We start from the raw sequence: 16,957 nt of genomic DNA, 5'->3' as shown, positions 1-16,957 counted from the left end.
TACAATGAGTTATTATGACCAATTTTCTAACATTAAGCCATCTGTGTGATTAGAATATCTTACTTGTTAATGATCCATTAATTTATACTAATAGTTTTAAAAAATTTTTTATTAAGATTTTGTTAGAATTTTATTTGAGATTTTTGCATCTGACTTGACAAGAGAAATAGGCCTCTGACTTTCCCTTAATACACTCTTGGCCTGTTACCCTGGCCTTATAGAATGAGTTGTGGAGATTCTTTTTCTTTTCGTTTTCTGTTATAGTTTATATAAAATAGGAATTTTTTTTTTTAAAGAGAGAGAGAGAGAGAGAGAGAGAGAGAATTTTAATATTTATTTTTTTTTAGTTCTCGGCGGACACAAGATCTTTGTTGGTATGTGGTGCTGAGGCTCGAACCTGGGCCGCACGCATGCCAGGCGAGCGCGCCACCGCCTGAGCCACATCCCCAGCCCTAAAATAGGAATTTTTTAAATTATGAAAGCATTTCAAATATTGTGTCAATTTTGACTTGTGAATTATTGTAGCAGTGTTAAGAGTTTGCTGAACATATTGGTTTAAAAATATTTTGGGGGGTGGGGGTGATAACTACGGTTTGAACTCAGGGGCACTCGACCACTGAGCCACATCCCCAGCCCTATTTTGCATTTTATTTAGAGACAGGGTCTCACTGAGTTGCTTAATGCTGCGCCATTGCTGAGGCTGGCTTTGAACTCCTGATCCTCCTGTTTCAGCCTCCAGAGCAGCTAGGATTACAGGTGTGAGTCACCGTGCCTGGCTTGGTTTAAAAATATTTTGATATTGGTTTTTAATTTTATTGCATATTGTTCAGGGAATGTGGTCTCTATGATATTTATTCTTAGGTATTTTTTTAAGACTTTCTGTCTAGGCTTAGTTTGTGATCAATTTTTATAAATGTTACGTATTTGTCTAAAAATTATTCTTTAATTGTTGAATGCAGAGCTGCATTTATACTAATTTTAGCAAGAATATTATTGAATTATTTATTAATTAAATTATTCAATGCCTATTTTGGCCAAATCAAGTTATTTTTCTTCTTGATTAACCCATTAAGGATTAAAACTCCAGTTCTAATTGCAGATTTCTCAAATCTTGCAGTTTTTGCAATTTTTGTTTTATGTGTTTTGAAGATGTATTTTTAGGTACTATGAATAAGTTGAGAATTTTTATAGTTTCTATCAGTGAATTTTTCTTCAAATTATCATTCAGTATCTCTCTTTGCCTATAACAATACTTTCCCCCTTAAAATTTCTGATAACATATTAATTTAATTTAGCTATAATAGTTTTCCTTATCTAAGTATTCAGTTGGTATGACTTCTTCCATTTATTTCTTTATACTTTTATAAATCCTTATATCCTGTTTAGTTGTCTTGTTAATACATATTGAGAGATTTAAAAAATCAAGTTAACTCCCATTTACTGTCATTACTAAAATATTTAAATTTATTTCTAAGATTTTATTTGATAAATCTTTAATACTTATATTAAAACTTTTCTTTAATGCATCCATTGGCCTTTGTGGGACTTCTTTATTCCATTTTATCCCTTTATTAAGTTCAAAATCTTGCATATTATATCTAATCTTTACAAGTGTTTCCCTGAATTACTAATATTTATATTTGTGTAGCATAATCCAAAATTAACCAATAGTTCTACATATCTCTTGAACAACACAAGGTTATTAAAAGATTTCAGTGCTTATTGAAGTGTTCCCATAATTAGTCACTATTATAATTAATGCTTTATATATGGTCATTGTTTTGTTAACATGTATCTTTACCAGTCTCTTTGCAATCATTCTTCCTGTCTTTGAACAATTTTCTGAAGTAAATTTTCTTTCAACAAGTATTTGTGAATAGTGAGCAATTATAGTAGTTTTCAAAAATGTGTATTTTTTTGTCTTTCCTCTGAAAAGATAGTTTATGGAGGAATAAAATTTTAGTTTGAAAGCTGCTTTCTCTTGTACTTTGAGGATGTTTCTTTTCATCATTTTTCTGGCTCCTTTTGATGCTGTTGTAAAATCTGAGGTCAGTCTGATGGCTCTTCTCATCAATGACTTTTAGATGATTCTCTAATTCTTTAGGATTACATTTCACTATGATGTGGGTATATGTGGCTGCATTTACATGGCTGATGAGTGCACTTCTCTGATTTAATATTTATGTCTTTCTTCAATTCAGGCATATCTTACTTAAGGCTTTATATCTTCAAATATTGCCTCTGTTACACCATCTTAAGTGCCTTCTTCAACTTTTACTACTTTTTGTTGGATCTTCTCATGCTCACTGTGTTCTCCATGTGGTCCATTTCTTTATCTCCTGGCTGAATTCTAAGTAGTTTGCTAAAATCTTTCCTCCCATTCTCTAATTTTCCCTTCTTGTTTATTATATCTCCTAATTCATGCTTCTGGTAGTTATTTTTCTCATATGTTTTATAACTTTAGATAATGAGTGTATCTTATTTGGGCTGTTATTAAGTGCCCAAGTGGGTAGAATTTCATGTTAATTTATCAAGTTGGAAATTTTGAACACAAAGACAATATACATTTAGAACCCAGTCTCATCTGCAGATTCATTTGGTTCTCATGTGATATTGTTTTCCCTTCCAGATACCAACAAGCATCCATGCAATCTTTGTTTTGGTAGATGAACTTTTTTTCTGGTCATTTATTATCTCATTTGTGCAACAATATTTACTGCATATTAATCTTGTACACAATGTGCTAAATGCTAGCTCTTTCAATACCAAGATGTGTCTGGAACAGATCTCAAGAATCTCAGTGTGCATAAGAGCTCAGTTGGTTACTTAGATATCACAGTAGCAAGCACATAGAGGTATCTGTATCTTGAGGAGGTGTAGAACCTCCTCAAGAATTAATTATTAGGCTCAGTCTGTACCAGGGCCTGCAGACTGTACTTCCTTCTTCAAAATCCTGAGCCAGAGAGTTTTGTTTGTATGTTTTTAACTTTTCAACCTGGAAGGAATGCAAAATTGGCATGGTCTGTCTATGCTGTTCATCTAAGTTTTGAAAAGTTCCTCAGCTCAATCTAACCTGGACTAATGGCCTTCCACCTACGTCAGAGGTCTGCCATGATGCAGTTTAAATTTAAGCTGCTTAGAATATGAAAAAAGAGTGGAACAAATATTAGAGGTTTACTCTTCACCAGAAATGGTTATTTGGGTAAATACAACAAAACATGCTGATCAGTACCTTTCTTTATGGCTACTAGTTTATCCATCTGTATTAAGAGTAATGAAAGAGACTTACAAGGATGCATTCAACTGTAATAATATAATCAGCATCTCACAGCTACTTCCTGTGTCCAAGTGTTTCTATAGCTACCTTTCCAGCTATCCATCTCCACTTTCCAGTCACATGTATTATTCTTAGACATGGACTAACCTCGCCCATTTATACTGATTTCTAATTACAGACATCGTTTGCTTCTTTCCTGGGGCACACATTCATTTTCAGCATAGGAACCATTTCTCTTAAATTGGCTCATTAATATTTTTTTCAATTTAATGTGATATTCACTAACATTCATTTTTCAAACCATCTATTTATTAAGCCCCTCTTATGTATAGGCGCTGGTCTAGGCACCAAGAATATAGCACTCAGCAAAGCGGGTAAAACCTCTGCTTTCAGGGATTCATTCTAGAAGAGGAGACAAACACTAACCAAATAAAAATCAGTCATTTTATATGATGTGGTGGTAAATGCTAAGAGGAAACAGGATGGTTACAAGAATGACTGAGAGGGTCTGCACCTGTTCTACATGACCTTCAATTTACTTTTTCATATTTGGATGTTCTTTGGATTAGTTCACCCCATCTCCCCCCTATCCATCAGATAGTCATCACTGTGCCATGCAAGGCTAATGAGAAAGATTGGTAGATCTCTGCCCTGGTGGAACACAAACTTTTGTGGAATGAGATAATTATGAAAATGCATGATTATAAACTTTGATAAAATTGATGAAGAAAAAATACAATTAGGAAAGTACATGACAGAGGATCCTGACTTAGTTCAGGAGCTTAGAAAACAATTCCTTAAAGAAGAATATTTGATCTGAGATTTGAAGTATATGTAGGTGTTAAATGGATAAAGCGGGTGAGAAGTACAGGAAGAGTTTTGAAGACCTAAGGACAGTAACTGTTCAGGTTGTAGGTAGAATAGGCTTGGGGTATTGAAAGACACAAGATGAGGCTGGAGAACTGGGCAGGACCATGTAAAAGTGCAAATGACCGGATTTAAAAATACTTCTTAAAGGAAACTGGAAAACATTGAAGAAATTTAAGAAGGAAAAGAGACATAATCCGATTATAGTTTTTAATCAACGAGTCTGCAGCTCTATGGGGAATGGATTAGAGAGGGGCAAGTGCTAATGCAGTGAGATCAGCTAGGGGAAGGAGAAGTATGATAGTCCAGGGGCAGGCAGTGTACCTTCAACTAAGATGTTGCTTAAGAGGGAGCAAGAGGGAGAGGCATGTGCCATTTATTCAGGAGGTAATGGTGAATCAATGAAGGTAGGGATGAAGGTGTGGTGTCAGGACCAATTGGTGCTCGTCTAGAGTGGTCCCGCAGTTCGTGGGAAGAAATGAAAATGGCAAAGAGTTGAGGTGTTTTGGAGATATAGAATCTGAACTGGAAATACAAATTTGGAAATTATCAGCTGTACAATAAAATACATTTATTTTTCAACATAAATGGAAACATCCCTACCCCTAAATGGGTTCCCACCTGTCTTCCTCCATAGAACAAACTGTTTTTATTCAGGAATAGATTAAAAGCATTAATCCTTAGGAATAAGTGACTGTCATTTCCTTTTTACTTACTTTTTAAAGAACTTCTTCACGAGTAATAATAAGACCAAAAACATATTGCACAATTTCAACAAAATTATGTTAAATATAGAAAATTTAAACTGCATGAGTCCGTGGGTGATTTACCTAGACTAAGCAATCAATCCACATTAGTTGTTTCACAAAGTAACACTGAAAGTATTGCTAAATCACTTCCTTAATGAGAGCTTATACTTGGGTTTGTTTTAAGAAACACACTGTGACCATAAATAGTTCTGTGCTCCCCCTCTCAGAAGACAAGAGAAAACCCTACCCATCCTGGGGGCTGGCTTTGTCTACATAAGCAATTCAGTCACTTGGCAAAGTTACAGTCTGTCACTCAGCCTTTGGTGGACCATGGGCTTTCTCAGCTAATAGAATTTGGCAAACCCAAAGTGTTTTAGGAGAGAGCGATGTGGAAAGAACTCAGTAATTTTTCAATTTTGCCAGTGCTTTTAACCACTCACCTTCCCAAATACTTTGCTTCAGGCAAGTTGATTTATGAATATCTTGTATTTTCCACGTCTTTTTCCATTCCCTCTCTAGGGACCAAGGACTTGGCATGAACCTCAGCCATAATAGTCTCATGGGAGAAAGAGTTATGTGGAGGAACCATAAATAGACATGATTTAAGAGGCAAGTTCAAATTCTTATCAAGGAAGGGAATAGAGGGAGAAAACCAGAACGATACTGTGTCCTGAGTCTGAGGGTGGAGTATGAGGCTGTAGATGGGAAGTCAAGAATTGATGGAGCAATCAGTCTGAACCCAGAGTGAGGATATCAGAAAGTGGAAAAAGTTCAGAAGTTATCTCAGTGCACAAGCATGCCTGGGGTTTGTTCCAGAGCTGCTGGAAGGTGGCAGGTGGTGTTTAAGGATTCAGGATCATTTCAGACACTCGGTCGCTGTGCTTCATATCACTTCATTCTTTTGAAATGCTTTCTGTTTCCTTTGTCCATCTGAATCCTTCTGTTTTCTGTGAACCAGCTCAGATGAAGTATTTGATTGTCCTCAGAGCAATTTGGATAAAAATATGCTTCCTAATAAAAATGCCAAGTCATTTTAGTTTGTTTTTGGAGGCAACTTTTATAAACTTTTATGGGTCTTTCCCAGTAATTTTAGAGAATTTTTAAAAATTTTGCTTTTGAAAAATTCCTACTTGTTTTTTAGAAAATAATTACAAAAGATGATTTAGCTATATTTTTAAATTAAATGTATTTCATGTTCATTTACTGTGAACCTCCCTGAGGTCAGGGATCATAACTTACATAGCTTCATAAGGCTAGTAATAATAATAGTTACTATTTTTGAGTGCTTATTGTATTACAGACACTTCACTTATCTCGTCCTGATTTTCACAGAAACTCTTTCAGGTGTGGGTGCTGTTGCCATTTTAGGCATGAAAAGCTGAATTTGTTCAGAGATAGAACTAATAAATGCTGGGATGGCAATCAGAACTCAGATCTGAGCCCTTTCCCTACTCCAGGCTACCTTAAAGTCATTGACTTCATCAATCTGAATTGTGTTGGTCACATAGTTTATAGCCTTTATCTCCTAGAGCTTCTGTGATCATCTCTAGAACACAGGAGCCAGAGGGGGGGTGGGGAGGGAGGCAGGAGGAAGGGAGAGAAAGAGAGCCCATTTCCCCAAAAGGCAAACACTTTGTGTCTCCTATTTCACAAGGGAAGAAAGCTCTAGTTTCTTTCTTCATTTTTCTTTTTATCTGTCTCCATTTCCTCATTCATAAACTGGTCTATAAAAATTTATTTTCTTGTATTATACTTCAATCCTTCCTCTTACCTCCCTGATATAATTTTCCATCAGTAAATTCTCCGTTAAACCTATGCTTAAAACTTTTCTGAAGATTCTTTAGATAACTAGCTAAATTCCAAAATGTTAATCTGTCTGGAGGGAGCTGATTTTTATGGGCTTCCTTGAGTCAGGGACCAAATTTTCATAAGACTAATAATAATAATAGTTGTTATTTATCCGGTGCTTTTTATATTCCAGATATTTCGACTTTCTAGTCACAATTTTGGTAGAAATTCCTCCAGGTGTGGGTGATGTCATTATCATTTTAGGCTTAGAAAGCCCATGCACGTTCTCAATATATATCACATGCTTTTTAAAAAAATAGATAAATGCATAAATGAATAGTGGTAGTAAGGCGTGATGAGTGCTGTATTATCCAGGTATATTATCATGTGTTTGGGAGCTCAGAGACTTGAGGGAAACTCCAGAGAGACTCGTTTGTGGGACCCTTGATGGCTGATGAGTGGCTGCCAGCTAGGGAAGGCAGGGAGGATATTCTAGACTGAATGAACTGTTTGTACCTTAGCACACACCAGAAAAAAAAAGAGAAAGAAAGAAACACAGAAATCTTGTGCAGTGTGTGCCCTCTGACAACTCTGGGATATTCCCCAAGTATAATAATTGATGTTCACTCCGTGCCAAATGCTTAACCTGGGCTATTTTATTAAAACCTCACAATAAACTATGGGTTAATTCTGTTATTGTTCCCATTTTACAATGTAAAAACTGAGGCACATTGAAATTAGGAAATTTGTGAAAATTTGCATTTAGTGAGTACAAGAATCGGTTTGTCTGACCTCAGAGCCCCCGTGCCTAACTATCATGTCATGTTGCTTTCTACACACTCTTCCACGGGCTTGTTGGTGAACAAGAGTCAGTTATTGACACACGTATTTATGGGGGTCACTTGTATACTTCCCTAAGCAGAAACTTCTATGCTTTAATAGCGCTTCACAAAAATCCCCTAAGGAGAAAAGGAAAAGGCAGACCCCAAAAGGAAAGGAAAATCCTGAAAGGTGGAAGGATTAGGAATCAAGCAAACTTGATTCTGAATTTAGTTACAGTACTGGAGACCTTCTTGGGACAGGAAGTGATAAGGCCACTGTTGTTAATTAAAACCAGGACAGTGAGTGCCAAGAACCACAGTATGCAGGACTCAAGACAGAGATATGTCTTGTTCTCTGGGATTTGTGTGCCAACTTTTATAGAAGGAAGATGAAGGATCCTACCAAGTTTCAAGTAATCATTTTTGATCACATTCAGCTTATTACCTGCCTTTAAGGATTTTCTTGTATTTTTGGCATTATTATTCACAAAGGGGTCAGCTGTTGTACATGGGTCTGGAGCAATAATCACATGTTGGAGCCCCAGATTCCAAGGGATTTTGGAACAGATTTGTGTGAAAAGGAAGTAAGAAGGAGGATGTTTATTTTTAATAAAGAGACCCTGCCCTAACTTCCTGACCAAAAACCAGTCTAGACTTTTTTTTTTTTTCCATTTTACACAATGTCCGCAACAACAGAATAAATTTAATAAAACCAAACAAACTGGGGGTTGAATTTTGGCACAGAAAGTCAGACTGAAATAGGCTCAACTGCTTTTGAGTTGAGACTAGTGACTGATTTACAAACCAGCAGTAGATTAAAGCTGCATTGGCCTTAACTGAACCAAGGTTGTTTTCATTGTAAGTAGACAATAGAGTGGGAAAATGTCTGGGCTAGTGCTTGGGCATGCACTGTTCAGTTCATCAATTCTACCCTCCTTGTTTTTTTTTTTTTTTTTTTTTGATTCTCAAAACCCCAAATGTTACATCAGAAAAAACCTTTACAGTCATTTCTCCATCACCCTATTTTAGGTGGAGGAAATAGTCTCAGAGAAGTTAGATGCCCTTCACTCCCCACTCATAGCATGCATCAGAGCAATGCATCCCTAAGTTACTAGACAGTACCCAAGAATGGGGTAGATTCGGTTTTGACTCTGCTGCCTGGGAAAGTAAGTGCTGGAACAAATCCATAAGCACACACTGGAACGCAGCTTCAGGGAGCCGACTCTCTAGTCATTGGTAGGCTATGTTTTGGGATTATTTCTTGTCTTTCCTCTTTCCTTAGCCGCTTTAGGGTGCTTTACTGTGTCTTCAGCTTCTAAACACAAGTGGGTGTGTCTATGGAGACCTTGTTTAAAGGAGTTTCTGAGCCTAGGCCAAAGTCAATGTGTATTTTTACATTTCAGAATGTTTTCCACTCTTCAGAATATTTTATCCCTACTATATGCATGTGAAGAAAGATAAGGTTAATTTTAACTTTATTTTACATGTTGTAAAAAATGAGACACAGTAATGTTCACAAGATGACATACTGGGTTTAAAGGGAAAGTTGGGATTAGAATTCAAACATCTCATTCCTCCTTCTTTACTTCAGGCCAGGCCCTCCCACCAATCCCCTCCGTTAATATGAATTACAGAATTTGTACAATAAATGGATACAGAAAGGTATATCTGCTTCTACAGTCAATTTTACAAAACATGTTCCTAGTTTATTTGCTTCCACATTGGAGTCAGTTTGGAAGAAATATATAACACTTGGAACATAACAGCCAGGTCTATTCTGGACTCTGATGTTTTTAAATTTTACTATTTGTGCCTTAAGAGACAAATCCTTTCCTGGGCTTTCGTGTGATGAAATGTATGCCATTCCTTAGCTACATGTTGAAACATGAAATTAGATCCCTATCTATTACCGGACAGATATCAACTATAAATGAATTAAAGATTGAAAGGTAAGAACTGAAACATTTGGGAAGAAAATATTTGGGAAAATGCTTCAGCACATTGGTCTGGACAAAGATGATCATCTCCTCCTCCTCCTCCTCCTCCTTTTTTTGTATGTGATCCTAAAAGCATAAACAACAAAAGCAAAAATTTACAAATGAAATTACATCAAACTAAAAAGCTTCTGTACAGCAAAGGAAACAACAGAATCAAAAGATAATAGACAGAATGGGACAAAAATATTTGGAAAGTAATACATTTGCCAAGGGATTAATATCCAGAATTTATAAGAAATTTAAGTAATGCTCAATATCTCTAACCATCAAGGAAATGCAAATCTAAACCCTGGTTAGAGTAGCTGTTATCAAAAGCACAAGCAAATGTATGGAGGTTCCTTGAAAAACTAAAACAGAACTACTGGACAATCGAGCATTCCCACTGCTGGGTGTACACTTAAAGGAAATGAAATCAGCCTGTCAAAAAGATCCTTCACTCTGTAGTCACTCAGCATTATTCATAACAACTGGGATACAGAACAGCGTAAATGTCCATTAATTGATGAACAGATAAAGAACATGTGGTATATATACATAGTGGAATACTATTCAGCCATAAAAGGTCAAATCCTGTCATTGGTGACAGACTGGAGGACATTATGTCATGTGAAATAAGCTCTAGAATCTGAAAATGTTGATCTCACAGAGAGGCAAATTCAAATTATTATCAAGGGAGACTGCTTGATGGTTATGACGGATTTCCTGACTCATTCATTGAAAGTGGGATAGCGGCCACCAGAGACTGAGGAGAGGAGAGGGAGCAGGATGGGGAGAGGCTGGTTAGGGGCTACAATCTACAGTTAGATAGGAGCCAGGAGTTCTGGTGTTCTTTGGCACAGTATGATGAATATAGTTAACAATAATATGTTGCGTATTTCCAAATAGCTAACATATAGGATTGTGAATGTACTTACCATCAATAAATAATCTAGGTTTAAGGTGAAAAATATGTTGATTACATGGATTTGAACATTGTACAGTATATACATGCATCAAAACCTCACCTTGTAATTCATACATATGTACAATTATTGTGTCAATAAAAAATTATTCCACCTCTGACATACATTTATTTATTTATTTATTTATTTATTTATTTATTTATTTATTTATTTATTTTAGGGGGTTACTGGGGCACTTGGCCACTAAACCACACCACCAGCCCTGTTTTGTATTTTATTTAGAGACAGGATCTCACTGAGTTGCTTAGCACCTTTGCTTTTGCTTAGGCTGTCCTCCCGTCTCAGCCTCCGGAGCTGCTGGGATTGCAGGCGTGTGCCACTGTGCCCAGCCACCTTTGACTTCTAAAGCACACTTGTTTTCCTGTGGTGGGTTATGAAAAATCTAGATGTCTTAAATAAGCAAAACCTATGGTAGTCCTTGAAGAACTGAACAGAGAAATAACTCTGATGGGAGCAATAGCTGCTTAGAGAGGTGACTTAATTCTCAGGAAATTTCTCCATTCACTTGAACTTTCTTCCTTTTCATACAATTGTGACCATTTTGCTCCTATCTTAGAATCTCAATCTCTCTACAGAAGAAAAACAAACAAACAAAAAACCCCCTTTTTATCTTGAAGAATTTCTGCATATCTGTTGATGTAAGGGGTGTGTCCCTTATAGAAACATGGTCAGGAATTTGTAGAAGAGCCTGAGAATTGAATATCAGCTCCACAAACAAAGCAGCCTTTGCTGTGGTTTGGGTCCTATTCTGGTTTGGGTGACTAAGAACTGTAACTAATATATGGCCTCTTCCAAATATGTCCCTTTTGAAATTCTGCTTGATGGTTATCACAGATTTCCTCATTCATTCATTAGTTATCTGAAGACAAAGTACTTAGAAGCTGAAAACATTGTTCTTAAAGCAAGACATTTTGAGAACCATGTGGAACTTGTGTTGTGTGACCTGAGCTTTCTGGAAATGGCTCATGCTGAGATACTAAGTTGTAATTAGAATCACACAGTTTGGGAGATGGTGAATTTCTTTTCAAGGAAGCCAGCCCAGAGGAACTTGAATATTCTGTAATTTGGCAAGTGGGGAAATGAGATGGTGGAAAAACTAGAGGTTATAAGCTGATGACAGTTCTCAAACTATAGCTTTAGTAAATTGCCATTTTCACACTTGGTCTGGCTTCCATCATCCCATCCAGACTTATGGGCTGCCATTCTTTCTCAAATGCCAGCTGGACTCAACAGAGCAATGATTCTCTGGCCCTTGAACCTCTTACCTTACAAATCAATATCACCTTATTGACCACCACCATTCTTGCATTTCACAATCATGAAAATACCTTACCACAAACCACCCTGCTCTTCCATGAACACTGAACATTTCTACTTGTTGACTTAAACTCTTTCCTCTCCATCTCTGGTATATCATTAGTGGTGTTAGAGGGAAAAGAGATTGTGGAGTGAGGAGAATGAGTCAATCCAAGAGAGGAATTAGATCACAAGTGATTGTTTCTCATTTCCACTTTGTGACATGTTTTCCAAAGTGTGTTAGAGTGAAGGTTATGTGAATCACAAAGGAGTACCCTTTGGGACCAGTAGGATTCCGATGGTCACGTTGTGAGTGGTAGAGATTACAAGACAAGGCAGAACTGCCAATGTTTTTGATGTGTATCCATTTCCCTCCAATATTTCCTTCCCAGACCATTCCTTTTTGGTGATCAGCCCTGATATTATCACTGAACTTGTCTGAAACATGTCACGACATGGAACAACATCCTAGGAAGAGCTGGAGATAAAGGAAGAAGTAGAGACAGAGGTCATGAGTTTGTAGGAATGCAGCTAAGGATGGACAACAGAGTGGGTAGCGATTAGCAAGGAGAAGGACCTACCAGATGGGCTGAGGGGGCAGAAGTGGAACAGGAAGGTAGGACTCTGGTGACTATAGACATACAGGGAAGAGATATTTAACAACAAATGTGATAGGCTCCAAGACTTTTAGTTTGTATAAATGAGCATTATGGTCACAATTTAGAGGTAAACCTATCATCAGTTTTTGCTAACTCACTATTTACTAGTCAAGTCTTTGCCTTCTCTTTATTAAGTGAATGTTATCATCACGGATATATTTGAATATTGACTAAGTACATTAGAAATTCAGACCATTCTTCAGATTTCCGGTGAGTTTCATATTTGTCCTGTACTGGGGAATCAGAAGCCTGGGGCAGAAAAGGAGTGGAGTCAACATTAGACTACCTGGGACTTGTTCTATTCCCTGATTGATGAAGAGATGAGTGAGTGTGAGAGTGAATGCTCCTTACTGTTGTAGGAAGTCTGCTCTAATTGTGTTTGTGAGGACAACAGACTTCTCCTCTAACTCCAACCCAGTGAAGGTGCTACCTATTACTTACACACACACATACTCATACAACTTCATCCTGCCCTCATTCTTTTGGATAGCATTGGTGCAATGATTATGGTAGTTTGAAAGAAGACAATGCTCTAGGCTTGTATTGAGCCTCACAGATTATCCCCTGCCTCTTGAAGACAGAAATTCTCTTCCCCCACCTGCTGGGTGTGTTGGCAGCTGACAGCTCTTAGCTGAGTTTCACCCACCAGATCTCCAACCTGGAGCTGACCCTCTGCTGAAGTGAGCCATCTTGCCCATGAGCATGCTCCTCACCTATGTACAGCCCTCATCAAGTGATCAATGCTGGGGTACGGGTATAAAGGCCTAGCCTCCTTCTCTAAGTTAGGATGACTTCATAAGGACATCTCAGCCCCATCCTTAGTGTGAAGCTGACAAAATCCAATTTTTTCTTCTGTCCAATTCTACTTTCATTTCCCCACAGGTCCCCTCTCTAGAGCACTCCTCACAAAGGATTTAGTCTCATATTCTTTTTCCTCGGAAACACGACCTATAAGACAACATGCTGATTATTTTTAAAATTCTTCATGCACCACAGCTTGAATTATGTCAAATATGTTCTAGATTTTCTTCCTTCAACCTAAGCTAACTCTTTGTTACCATATTAAGACCAGTGGGGTCTAATGTAGGGATTGAATCCTGCTATTAAGACTTGGTATGATTATTTGGACAGTTAAACACTAAGGTCTAAATTCCACACAACTTTTTATAACCCATAGAAGCAGCTTATCCCCCTCGCCCTTCCCACACTCCTGATGATTCAGATTTTTCCTTGTTAACCCACAATAACAAGGACCTAATGGTTCCAGAATGGGAAGAAAAATGTGACCTATCTTATAAATGATTTGAATAAGGGTAAATTTGTTTCAAATGCTCAGGGATAACATAATTCACTTGTTTCTTTGTTTATAGACTACGTTTTCTGCAAAGATTCAAAATTCAAATGATGTTGTTTAACTCCCCCCCTTTTCTATTCCCTAGGTTTCTCCATGTTAAAGGTTCTGCAGTTAGGAGCCATGGGTCAGATTCATGCCACTTCCTATTTTATTTTTCTTTGCTTAGAAAACAAGATATTTTTAGAAAGATGAAATAAATAGTGCTGGTTCTAAATTCAATTGTGAAATAAAGTTTGTCCATGATGAGCCTCTTCCTTTTTGTGTTGGACTTTCCATTGTGGTTTATCCTCCCCCAGCTCTGGGGACCTCCTCAATCTATTGCCAGTGTCTTGTGTACCCCTCTCCACAGGAAACTCTTCTTCTTTATCCAGATTTCTCTGTTCTGCTGCTCCCTGACCATGGCCCAGTCTAGTGGCGTCTATGTTTCCCTGTGATAGAAAGTTCTCTGTTCTACAGTTCATCACCCAAGGCCAAGTTTACTCCGCCCTTAGGAGGCACCATTGCCTGCACATCCCTAATTGGTTAATAAATGTTTAAATGGATAGATGAGAATATGAATCAGTGAATGCTTTCCCATAACACACCATTCAACACCCAGTCCTACCTACTATCCACCCAAGGGCATGTGTATTAACCAAGGTCTGATGAAGACAACCTTCCTTTGTAGCATGACCCAACTAGGCACATTGGGAGAGGAATCTTCTGACAAATGGGTGCTAATTATATTAACCATGTGTTTCTTGATGTTTTCACATTTGGGGCCTTACTGACCCTGGAGAGACCCATTCCTTCCTAGAGTTAACAACTTATTTGTTAGCAATCTTTTATATGCAAACCAACCAATCTGGAGTCCTTACCTTGACCACCTCCCTATAGGACTCTCAGGGCTTTCACACTTGGGGAGCTCACTATCTACCTGCCCTAATCACCCATGAATGGGTTTCAGGCAATTAAGGACAGCTCCTGTGTCTGAGAGCTTGGGGAAGCTATTCAAACCTGCCAGTCCTCAGCATCTTACCCTTCCCTGCCCACTGCTTTCCCTGGAAACCACAAGGAGCTTTGGCCTGTGTTTCCCCCTTGCTCCTTCTACCTCCTGACCCACCCTGGTGCTTCTCATGCCCATTATATAACATGCTCCTTCCTTGGGAACTGTGGATAACAAGTGATCTTTTCAGTGGTAATTGTTTCCTGATCTGTAGGCCTCATTATACCTGAGTAAAAGGTTCATTTTAAAACAGTTATTTTGAATACTCTTCCAGTCCAGCTGTGTTCCCCGATACTGGAAGCATTCAGTCTCCACTGTAACTGAATGAAGATAATTTTCTATACGTTATAAAGATTTCTACTTTGGGTAGAAGGTTTGACCTAACCATATAGAGTAGCCTCTTTTTCATAGTTTTACTTTCTGCAGCAGTCATGGTCAGAAAATATCGAATGGGAATTTCCAGAAATAACCAATAAGTTTGAAATAACTTGCACTGTAGCATATTGTTAGAGTTGTTCTATTTTATAATTAGCTATTATGTCATAAGTATATACATATAGGAAGAAATGTAGCATATTTAGATTTCAGTACTATCATGGTTTCAGGCATCCACTGGAGGTCATGGAAAGCAAAATAGTGAACCTTTATTAAGCACTTACTATCTGCCAAGTGCTATACTAAAAATATTAAATGCATCACCTTATTTACTCTCCACCTCTGCCTTCCACAACAAAAAGCCATTCTGCCAACAAGAAAACTTGAGTCTCAGAGAGGCTGTGTAATAAGCCAAAAGCCACACAGCTAAAAATACCACAGGTAAAACTTAAAACTTGTTCTCTCCTTTTAAACACCCTGCCCATGAGCTAATCCATTTAAGAAAAATCTAGGAGGAGGCCTCTCCTTTTCCATAAGGTCTGACAATTGGAGAAATGACAAACAGGAGAGGCAATAAAGTTTAATTTTTTAAATTAATTCAGTTATTAAAAGATTAATAACCAAACTTTATATGTGTCATCACCTTGAGCTCTCATAAAATCTGATGAATTATTGTATTATATTTGAACTGAAGTTCCCAAAGTCACAGAAGATGTGAAAGTCAAACACAAACTTTCCTGTCATTGCTCTGAGACCTGCCCCACTTGCATGCCTTCTTTCTATCCTAGACTTCCAAATCTTCTAAAGTTTTATTGCATAACATCACTGCTTCCTTCATACTTTAAAGCAAAGGAGCGGCAGCTTGACAGTGAAAGTCAACAAGTGATTCCATGATGAAAAGTAGCTGAGATGTGTCCAGATTTTCCAAGAACAATGTACCCTGGGGTGAATTAATATAGTCTCTGGAAGAAGTTGCCCAGAGACAGGGCTAGAAATTGTGGAAGTTTATAACACTATGTCAGATCTTTAGTGAATGGATGAGAACCTATAGAAATCCCTTTATTTAAAGAAGTTCCATTCATTGGGCACAAGTACTGGTAATGGAGATAGGCGAAAATAACTGGCAGTTTTGGACAACTACAAGCTGAGAAGGAATCACTCAATTAAATACTTTAAACATGCAAATACACATATGTAATAAAATAATATATAATAAAATTGCTGTTGAATGCCATCAAGTAGCAAAATAGACTGTGGAGATGTTAAAAATCTATACGGCCAGGGTTGACCACAGGCATGGGGGCCTTTCTAGCAAAATAATTGAAAACGTAACTGACTATCAAGCAAAACATAATTCATGGGTCCTACTGAAGTTTGGGGTCTGAGAAATTGAAGCAAGAAAGAGGAAAAGTTGGAAAGAAGGAGGAGAGAAAAAACAATTTATTGAATGAAATAACTTGGAAATGTTAAAAAAAAAATGATAAAACAATTGGCTTATGAGTACCAGACAAAAGGAGGCTGGATTAGAGGGCTTAGGAGCTGCTTGAGCAAGTCACTGAAAGTGTCTTTTGGGGATAGGACTGGGCAGCCATGAGGAATTTCCATGGAGATGGTAAGAAGAAACAGCTTGCCTGGCGGAGGACCTTGGCTGGGGGATCAGTTAAGACTCTGGCTCACAGGATGAAGGCCGTCTTCTGGGATTCGCCTATCCTAGGACTGTTTTCCAGCTTCCAGCATGAGGCTGTTGGGGCGATTTCCTGCAGCCCTGGGATGGACAGATGACCCCTCAGAGCCCTTGGCTCTCATGTGGCTGAGGCATGCCATCCC

Source organism: Urocitellus parryii, chromosome 5 (genome assembly GCF_045843805.1).
Source record: "Urocitellus parryii isolate mUroPar1 chromosome 5, mUroPar1.hap1, whole genome shotgun sequence".
Lineage (NCBI taxonomy): Eukaryota > Metazoa > Chordata > Mammalia > Rodentia > Sciuridae > Urocitellus > Urocitellus parryii.
This window is presented reverse-complemented; position numbering follows the sequence as displayed.